A 10,737-nucleotide genomic window follows, 5' to 3' on the forward strand; every position below is an offset into this window, starting at 1 on the left:
GCCTTTACCGAGAGTGCTGATGTTCCCTTGTGTAATATCAACAACTTAGCAGCTGCTGAAACCTCTTGCTCCTTTGTTACCTCTCAACACAATAAGCCAATGTGTTCAGGGGAGGTGATGGCCGACTTTATTGTCACCAGACTATTCACCCAGGTAATGTTCTGACTTGGGTTCAAAACCTGCCACGGCAGATGGTGGAATCTGCATTCAATATAAATCTGGAATTAAGAGTCTAACAATAAAACTGTTGTGGTTTGTCGTAAAAACGTATCTGGTTTCCTGCTGCGAAGCGTGATCTGATCTGATCTACATGTGATTTCAGATCCACTGTCAGCTGATTGAATCTTCACTGCCCTTTCAGTCAATTCTGAAAACTAACCTTTTTTAACTATGATGTTGCCAGAATGATTGAAAGACGGCATAGGCTGGGACTTTTTTTGACTGGCGAGTAGAAGGTTGAGGGTGGAGGTTATGGAGGTTTATGAAGTCATGAGAGATAAAGATAAGTTGAATAACCAGTGTCTTTTCCCGAAGGGTAGGGACATTTAAAATTTGGGAGTATATTTTTAAGATGAGAGGGAAAAGATTTAAAAAGGACAGAAGGTGGCAACGATTATTACATTGAAGGTGGTTCGTGTGTAGAATGAACTGTCAGAGGAAGTGCTGGATGCAGGTCATGTTACAATATTTAAAATTATTTGGATAAGTACATATGAGTCAAACACAGGCAAGTGGGTCTAATCTTCCCCCAGATATTCAAAGGGACAGCCAGTCAGAGGGGGGCAGGGCCACGCCTATCGTTGTTGTGTGGCATGTGTGACAGCTGCAACAAGACGTCGCAACTCCTGTGCTCAGTGCTCTGACCAATGAAAGCAAGCATGCCAAAAGCCTTCTTCACCACCCTGCCTACCCACGACTCTATTTTCTAGAAGCTAATAACCCGCAACCCTAGATCGCTCTCAGTTCTGGTCCCCTTGGTGTTCTGACTTCTGACTTCTTCAACTCTGGATTTATGTTGAACTTGATGGGATACTTTGTCCAACTCAGCATTTGTAAACAGTATCGCTCGGAGGGATTCATTTTAAACTTTTGAGGAGGTGAGCTCAACAAGATTGAACTATTCAAAGTTACTTGGACTCTATTTTAAAGTTACATCAGGACCAGTAGTCAGAGACACGTACAGCATGGAAACAGGCACTTCGATCCAACTTGTCCATGCTGACCTGATATCCTAAATTAATCTAGTCCCATTTGATAGCACCTGACCCATATACTCTGGCAGCTCATTTCATATATATACCACCCTCTGCATGAAGAAGTTGTCCATTTAATAGATTTTGCCTCTTAACCGAAACCTCTGCCCTCGAGTTCTGGACTCCCCCATCCCAGGGAAAAGCCCTTGTCTATTACCCTGTCCATGCCTCTCATGATTTTGTAACCTCTATTAGGTCACTCCTCTGCCTCTGATGATCCAGTGAAAACAGTCCCAGCCTATGCAGCCTCTCCCTGTAGCTCAAATCCTCCAAACCCCTGCAATATTCCCGTAAATCGTTTCTCATAGAGTAGTCAACGTTTCAGTCCTGAAGAAGGGTTAATACCCAAAACGCTGACTACTCCACATTCTGGTGCTGCCTGGCTTGCTGTATTCTCCCAACCTCCTGCTTCGGCATGCAGTATGTAGTGGCTTAGTGTTTTCCACTTCATCCTCATAGTGCCGGGGGCCCAGGTTTGATTGCAGCCTTGGGTGACTGTATGTGAGGAGTTTGCACTTTCTCCCAGCGTCTGCGTGGGTTTTCTCTGGGTGATAATGTTTTCTTCCATACACCAAAGATGTGCATGTCTTTGGCCATGCTTCCTTGCCCGTAGAGGTAGGTACATTAGGCAGAGGGAAATGGGTCTGGATGGGTTACTCTTCGGAGTGTCGGTGTGGACTTGTTGGGACAAATGGCCTGTTTTCACACTGAAGCTAATCTCATCTGCGCTACTTTTGTCACTAACGAATGACAGAGTAGACTCGACGGGCCGAATGGCTTAACTTCTGCTCCGATGGTCTTGCGGTCTTAGGTTTCTCTGGATCATTTCATTTGGCAATGAGCAGTACCAGGCTCATTGAGCAGCACTGTTCACTGAAAGCAAAGCTCAAAGTATGGTTGAACTCCTACAATGTGGAAACAGGTCCTTCAGCCCAACACATCTGCACTGATCTTCTGAAGAGTAACCCAGTCAGATCCATTTTCCTACCCTCCCTAAATTGCACACAGACCCCAAAGGGTGGAATTATTCCTGGGTTCCTGGTGCCATGAGGCAGCAGTGCAACTCTGAGCCACCATGGGGTTGTGGTTGTGGGGTGTAGGGGACACAATTGCAGTCCAGCAGAAAACAAAACAACCCATCTACTCTCCCACTGCACCCACTGTCAGGACTGGCAGGATGTTCAGTCCTGGGGGGGTGACCCAAAGCAACGTCACCCGTGGGTTCTGATTGCTGGGAGCGTTGGTGCCCCTGCTGGTGCTTCCGCAAGTTGCAAGAAAATATGAACCTCTTCCCACACTCGGGCGAGCTGAAGGGCCTCTCCCCAGTGTGGACACGCTGGTGCTTCAGCAGGGCGGAGGAATTGCTGAAGGCCTTCCCGCACTCAGGGCAGCAGAATGGCCTCCCCCCCTCCGACACCGCCCTCCGCCCCCACAACCCGCCCCCTGGGTGGATTGGTTGGTGCTTCAGCAGTGTGGAGGAGCGGGTAAAGCCCTTCCCACACCCCGGGCAGGACAACGGCTTCTCCCCGGTGTGGACGGACTAGTTTCTTAGCAGGGTGGAGGAATTGCTGAAGGCCTTCCTGCACTTAGGGCAACTGAGCGACATCTCCTCGATGTGGACCTATCAATGGGCCATCACGTCGGAAGAAAGAGCAAAGCCCTCCCTGAGCTCTGGGCAGAAGAACGGCCTCTCCTCAGTGTGGACCCACTGGTGTCTCTGCAGGTGGGAAGAACTGCTGAAGGCCATCTCGCACTTGGGGCCGGAGAACAGCCTTCCCCAGTGTGGACCAACTGGTGCGTCAGCAGGGCAGAGGCCTTCCCGCACGCAGGGGAGCAGAAGGGCTTCTTCCCCTCTGTTTGCCCATGACTGCTTCAGAACCCTTTCAAATTTCACAATATCGTTCTGAGAGGAGGGAGACCAGAATTGCACACAATATTCCAAAAGTGGTCTAACCAATGTCCTGTACAGCCACAATATAACTTCCCAACTCCAATACTCAGTCAGAAGATTGCAAAAGCTTTCAAAACCCACAAAAAACAAACAGGAAAGAATGGAGGGAAAAATCGAATGTTTGAGAGTCAGCTTGGAAGCATCAATGAGAAATCGGCGTACTGGGTTTATTGGGTACCCATTCTCCTTAAATACACTATATACGTATTTCTCTTCTGTTCTTCATAGTTTCTCTGTGCTGCAGTGTGTAGTGGCTGGTTGAAATAATGTCCTGATGCAGCTTCGTTTGTGTGTGTTGGGATGATTGCTTCTGTGGTTAAGTATTTGGTTTGTGTGTGTTGTTTTTCTGTAGATGCTAGTTTGAAGCTCCCCATTGACTGTTTGCTCTACTGTGACATCTAGGAATGGCACTTTGTTGTTGTTCTCCTTCTCTTCAAACCAGGAGCCCCCCTCAGGCCATAGTCTCACGACTTGGAACATCAATATACAGACTTTTCAAAGGCCTCCGTCGAAGGCTAAAACACCAAGTCGAAGATTCACACAACTCTATTTACTCCATCCAAGAATTCCTGAACACCAAAGACACTAAGATCGAAGAGGATGGAATAATGATGTCCTTTGACATAACAGCCCTGTTCAATCCATTAACATCAACGTAGCCAAAGAAAACTGAAGACACTACTCGAACAACCAAAGACACAAACACAGCATCAACTTCATCAGCAAAGATAGCACTGTCAACTTCATGGAACTGTGCCTTACCACCCACTTCATATTCAGCAACAAGCCCTACAAACAAATCAACGAAACACCCATGGAACCACCAATATTAGTATTCCTAGCAGAAGCAATAATGCAGAGACTCGAACAAACAGCCCTTTCGATGATCCAACCCAAACTTTGGGTCCCCTACAGCAATGACACTTTTGTCATCAAAAAATGAAACAAATTAGAGGAAACCTACAACACCATCAACAATATCCTGACTGGCATAAAATTCACAAAAGAGTAGAACAACAACAAAGTGCTATTTCTACATGTCACAGTAGAGTGAACAGTCAATGGTAAATTCAAAACAGCGTCTACAGGAAAACAACGCACGCGAACCAAGAAATTAACGACAGAAGCAATCATCCCTACACATGCAAACAAATCTGAATCAGGACACTATTTCAACGAGCCATGGCACACAGCTGCACCGAGGAACGACGAAGATCAACAAATAAACAAGCCGAGTATTTTAGAAGCAGGGGCAACCTAGGAAACCCCTGAAAACTGCTTCCCTGACCGGGAATCGAACCCGGGCCACGGTGGTGAAAGCGCCGAATCCTAACCACTAGACCACCAGGGAGACACAAGCAAATGCTGACAGCTCTACCAAAAGTTTCTTCCCTGCCCGGAAATCAAATCTGGGCCACGGTCGTGAGAAGGCGTTCACCTGTGTATCCAACAATGTCATTTCTTGTATCCATTGCTCCTGATGCGGTCTCCTCTACATTGGGGAGACTGGAGATTCCTCGCAGAGTCAAGTCACAGCGCTTGAGGGAACATCTCCAGGACACCCGCACCAATCAACCTCATCGCCCTCTGGCCCAACAGTTCAAACCCCTCCCACTCTGCCGAGGACATGCAGGTCCTGGGCATCCTCCATCGCCGCTCCATCACCACCCGATGCCTGGGGGATGAACGCCTCATCTTCTGCTTCAGATAAAGTCAACCACAAGCCATCAATGCAGACTTCTACAGTTTCCTCATTTCCCCTTCCCCCCTCCTTACCTCAGTTCCAACCTTCCAGCTCAGCGCTGTCCTTATGACCTGTCCGACCTGCCAATCTCCCTTCTCACCTATCCGCTCCACCCTACTCTCTGACCTGTCACCTCCATCCCCACCCCCATTCACCTATTGTACTCTTTGCTACCTTTGGCCCAGCAACACCCGATTTATCTTTCCACACTGGAGGCGTCCTGCCTTAATTCCTGATGAAGGCCTTTTACCCGAAACGTCGATTTTACTACTCCTCGGAAGCTGTCTGACCTGCTGTACTTTTCCAGCACCACTCTGATCTAAACTCTGGTTTCCAGCATCTGCAGTCCTCACTTTTGACTCACCAATAAACTCAGTGTGACGATTTCACATCAACAAACGGACACAAGCAGACACAACGTCGACAGAAAAACTAACCACATTACTTTACATTAAAGACATCTGTGAAATGATGTCAAGACAACTCAATCCTCTCAGCATCATGGTCGCCCACAAACCTACCAACACACTTAAACAGCGGCTAATGAACCTGAAACACCCGATACAAACACCCAGCGAACGAATGTTATTTAAAAAATACCATACAAGGATATATATACATGAACACTGCCGCACAGTTCTCTGAGGCAAGAAATGCTGGGATGAGATAATGAAGATTATTTCAGCCAAGACGAATCGGCACTGACTGGACAGCCATTTAAAATCAACGCTGTCAGCCCAGGATGGAAGACCCGAAGGGATGAACAGTTTTCTTATTTCCTGAAGATTTACAAAGCTGAGACTGGGTTTTGGTGTTTGTTCCCTTTCCACTCCCAGGAGCCGCAGTGGTTGGGCCGGTGAGTTGGGGAAAGTGAAATGTGCCCGTGAGCAGCGTGTGTGGCTACTTCAGCTTCCCCTCCTCTGACAGCGCTATGACTTTACTCTGATGTTCTCAGGGGCACTTCCCGACGCGAGACAGTGAAGAGTCTCGTTCCTGCAGATCAGCAATTCAAACCATATGCCGGCTTCAGGACAATGAGAAAGATTAATTGGGGTGTGTGAAGAAGCTTTGAGCTGCATTTCAAACAGGTAGGTGGAGTCAGATGCGTCATCCATTGCGCCCCGTCACTGTGCGGACCTGACGCCGCCATGCTGCAGAGTTCTGACGTTAACACGGACATGCGCAGCATTGGGAACATTCACAAGAGGAACAGCCAAAGATAATCACCGTCACTGCTTCCCTTCCATAGTCCCAACTTTGTGAAGCACTATCTTTCACTGGCAAATAAAACACATTAATCCTCAGGTGCCGACTTCACTTCGATCACGACTTCACACCCCAAACTGTTCTCGTCTCATTTCCAAATACTTGGCTCAGAGCTTCAAAAAATGTTCTGTGGGTATCTGATTGTTCCACCCTGTCAGGCAGTGGGTTGCAGATTCCCGACCAGGCCCAATGTGATTGAAATATTTCAACTCCTCCACTGAGTTGCATCTTTAAACAAATCGTGGAGCAATCTCCCTTTCCTTTTTACGACATTTCTCAACTGTAGTCGGCAGGGTTCACACCTGCGTGGGGAAAGCGCAATGGATTTCATCTCCATCGCACTCACCAATCGGCCCATCAATACAGAACCACACTGACAGCTTCATTTCCCAGGTCTCTCTGCCTGTGGAGCTGAGAAAGAGGGAATCATTGCAGAGTTTGATTGAATCCAATCACTTCGCAATATTCGAAATGGTTAAATATCTGCAAATGGCGGGTCTGGGTGTTTCATCACGAAAGATGACGTGGACCTAGTCAGCAGGTTACCACCCTGGGCGGGGAGCCCCACAGGATCTCTACACCAACACGTTAACTGTTCGGCGACAACTACACGCCCAAAGTTGTGGTCTAAACTTTCTCATGGAAGAGTTCTAACAGGAAAGGTGAGTATTGGGCTTGTCCTGTCCGCGCCATAACCCCAACGGTTCCTGCTCCCCTGGATTTGATCAGGACAGAGGAGGCTGATGGGAGATCGAATTGAACTAAACACATTGATAGAGATAGGGCGGGTGGGAAGGATCCATTCCCATGCGTAGAGAGATTAATAATCAGGACCGAAAATAAGGAGCCACTTCAAGAAATTTGGGGTTCATTCAGCAAAGCTAATGTAGAACTGTTCACAGAAAATTGTGATGAAAGTCTCTCGAGTTATTTTGACGAGAAGTGTTGATGATGCTAATACAATCGATAGGATGAACGTAGATTGGTCAATGTATTTGGTGACAGTTCTGTTCTAGCCCTGTGAGCGAAACCTGGATCTGAAGCAGCATAAGGGACATTAACAACATCGATCTGAAATTGGACACGTGACAAGGAACAGAGCCATCATTAACAGTTGGCTTTTGAACTGGAGAGGGTTTCTCGTGAAATTAGCTTGAGGCTTGAGGTATGCAAGGTCAAGATAATTTAGGTAAAATACGGAAACGCTATCCTCATTAGCAGACAGTGAAAGGATTACAAGACACAAATTAAACATTTTCGACAAGTGATACAGGGAACTGGGAAGATAAGTATTATAAACTGTGAACAGCAAAGTTCTGGAGCACAACACTTACATTCAAAGACCGAAAACATCCAGGTCCTGATTAATCAGATTGCATTGTGGTGCTTTTTTGCAAAACATCCACTTGCAATGTCCTACAAAAGGTTGACAAAACCCATCGCTGTCAGCCCAGGATAGAAAATCCGAAGGGATGAACGTTTGCTGATTTTCTGAAGATTCACAGAGCTTAGACTGGGTTTTGGTGATTGTTTCTTTTCCACTCCCAGGAGCCGCAGTGGTTGAGGCATTGAGTTGGGGAGAATAAAATGTGCCCGTGAGCAGCGTGTGGGGCTATTTCAGCTTCCCCTCATCTGACTGCGCTGTGAGTTGACTCAGATGTTCTCAGGGACATGTACTGACGCGAGACAGTGAAAGTATACTCATTCCCGCAGGTCGGGAATTCAAACCGTGTGCCGGCTTCAGGACAATGAGAAAGATTAATTGGGGTGTGTGAAGAAGCTGTGAGCTGCATTTCAAACAGATAGGTGGAGTTTGGTGCGCCAGGCCCTGTGCGCATCTAACGCCACCATGCTGCAGATTTCTGACGTTAACACGAACATGCGCAGCAATGGGAACATTCACAATGTGAACAACCAAAGATAATCACCGTCACTGATTCCCTTCCACAGGCCCAACTTTGTGAACCAGTATCTTTCACAGGCAAAGGAAACACCCTTGTCCTCAGGTGCCTGCTTCATTTCGATCACGATTTCAAGCACCTCACTGTTCTAGTCTCATTTCCAAACACTTTGCTCATAGCCTCCAAAGAAGCTCTGCGGGTATCTGCTTGTTCCACCTGAACAGGCAGTGGGTTGCAGATTCCCACCAGTCCCAATTTGAGTGAAATATTTTTCCCCCTCCACTGATTTGAATCTTAAAGAAGAAGCCGGGGAGCAAGCTCCCTTTCTTTTCGACGACATTTCTCATTTTGTACTCGGCAGGGTTCACACCTGCGTGGGGAAACCGCAATGGATTTCATGTACATCGCATTAACCACTCGGCCCACGAATACAGAACCACACTGACAGCTTGACTTCCCAGGTTTGTCTGCCTGTGGAGCTGAGAAAGAGTGAATCATCGCAGAGTTTGTTTGAATCCAATCACTTCGCAGTGATTCGAAAGGGTTAAATATCTGCACATGGTGTTTGCAGATATTTCGGTGTTTCTCCCGAAAAGATGAAATGAACGTTCAGTGAGAAATTGCAGGAGGAACTCAGCAGGTCAGGCAACAGCTGTGGAAAGTGAATCGGAGGCAACATTTCAGAATTTTGTTTTGTCCGACAGGTACTGTCAAACCTGCCGAGTTTCTCTTTTGGTCTCATCTTCTCAGCATACGCAGTCCCTTACGTGAGACATTCAGTCAATTCGAAACCCCTTTTGGAGAAGATTTCCGTTTGGGGAACATTTTCCTGACTCCATTAAAAGCGCACAGCATCGAAGCCAAAGGAGAGCAGCGAACACCCCGCCCCTGGGTGGGCTCGAACCACCAACCTTTCGCTCAACAGCCGAACACGCTGACCAATTGCGCCACAGAGACAGGCGCTGACGTGGACTGCACAATCGCCTCGTGATTTTATAATTCAGACTCCCCGTCTAGAATTACAATTGTCGTCTATCAGTTTTACTTTTCTGGTTGTGTTGTGTTGTGGAGATACCGGGGACAGTCTGCAGACACATCCATGTCACGAGGAACTAGCTCTCTTACTCCGGGGCCGTCGCCCTTCCAGCCTTTCAGTGTTTTGCCTGTTCCGAGTTCTCTCATTGGCTCGGAGGGGAGAAGGGGTTTGAATTCCTGATGTGCAGGAACGACAATTCTTTCAATGTCTCAGATCAGTTCATGTGCCGAGAACATCAGAGTCAACCTCCCGGCCTCTTCAACAAGGGGACGGTGTCTGGACTGTCGGACAGGTCATCTTTCATTCTCCTCTAAATCCGCTTCCCAACGTGTTTCTAAACGTTCACAAAGCTGGAGACTGGGATTTCTGTTTTCCTTCATGAACATTTGAACATTTTTCCATTTTCTAACTGACAATGTTTTGCCAAAATCGCTTCCCAATTGAAACACCTTGCATCATGTCCAGGGATGAGGAATTTACATTTTGGGCGGACATTCCCAAGGTTGAGAATGTTCGCTTTGGAGTAAAGAAGGATAAATTGAGATTTCCTGGGGCTGTTGGTCAAGATGGGAGAAGAAGCAGTGGGAATGGGCAGATTAATGTTCAGAAGAACCAATTGCCACTGACCAGAGTCAGTTACCAGAGGACAGGGATTGAAGTTCTTGAATGAAAAGCAGCACTTGTGACTAATAAACACAGAGAATACTGCAGAATGTCAACAGGTCGAGCAGCATCTGTGGAAAGGGAAACAGAGCTGACGTTGTGAGTCTGGTACGTTGTTTGTTCTGAACCCGAGTTTCCTGCATGGCAATCAATTCCCAGACATGAGAAAACGGGACTTTATTGAGACGGGTTTTGTGAAGTTTGAGCGATAATGCAACCAACAGGAAGTCATTTAAAATCGCCAGCGAAGAAAGCAGAGCCAGCAGGTTACCACCCTGGGTGGGGGAGCCCCAAAGGATCTCTACGCCAACACCTTAAGTGTTCGGCCACAACTACACGCCCAAAGTAGAGGTCTAAACTTTCTCATGGAATTGTTCTAACAGGAAAGGTGAGTATTCGGATTGTCCTGTCCGAGCCATAGCCCCAACGATTCCTGTTCCCCTGGATTTGATCAGGACAGAGGAAGCTGATGGGAGATCGAATTGAACTACACACATTGATGAGAGATCGAGCGGGTGGGAAGGTTCCATTCCCATGCGTAGAGAGATTAATAATCAGGACCGAAAATAAGGAGCCACTTCAAGAAATTTGGGGTACATTCAGCAAAGCTAATGTAGAACTGTTCACAGAAAATTGTGATGAAAGTCTCTCGAGTTATTTTGATGAGAAGTGTTGATGATGCTAATACAATCGATAGGATGAACGTAGATTGGTAAATGTATTTGGTGACAGTCCTGTTCTAGCCCTGTGAGCGAAACCTGGATCTGAAGGAGTATAAGGAACATTAACAACATCGATCTGAAATTCGACACGTGACAAGAATCAGAGCCATCATTAACTTTTGAACTGGAGAGGGTTTCTCGTGAAATTAGCTTGAGGCTTGAGGTATGCAAGGTCAAGATATTTTAAGTAAAACACGGAAA

At 47.0% G+C, this 10,737-nt stretch overlaps 1 non-coding gene across 1 annotated transcript; it reads right to left on the reverse strand.

Moving 5' to 3' along the window:
* Positions 1 to 4,483: 4,483 nt before the first annotated feature.
* Positions 4,484 to 4,555, reverse strand: trnae-uuc (transfer RNA glutamic acid (anticodon UUC)). Its single transcript has one exon. It is a non-coding gene; the product is annotated as a tRNA-Glu (tRNA).
* Between the last annotated feature and the right edge of the window lie 6,182 nt (positions 4,556 to 10,737).

Source organism: Chiloscyllium punctatum, chromosome 36, assembly GCF_047496795.1.
Source record: "Chiloscyllium punctatum isolate Juve2018m chromosome 36, sChiPun1.3, whole genome shotgun sequence".
Classification (NCBI taxonomy): domain Eukaryota; kingdom Metazoa; phylum Chordata; class Chondrichthyes; order Orectolobiformes; family Hemiscylliidae; genus Chiloscyllium; species Chiloscyllium punctatum.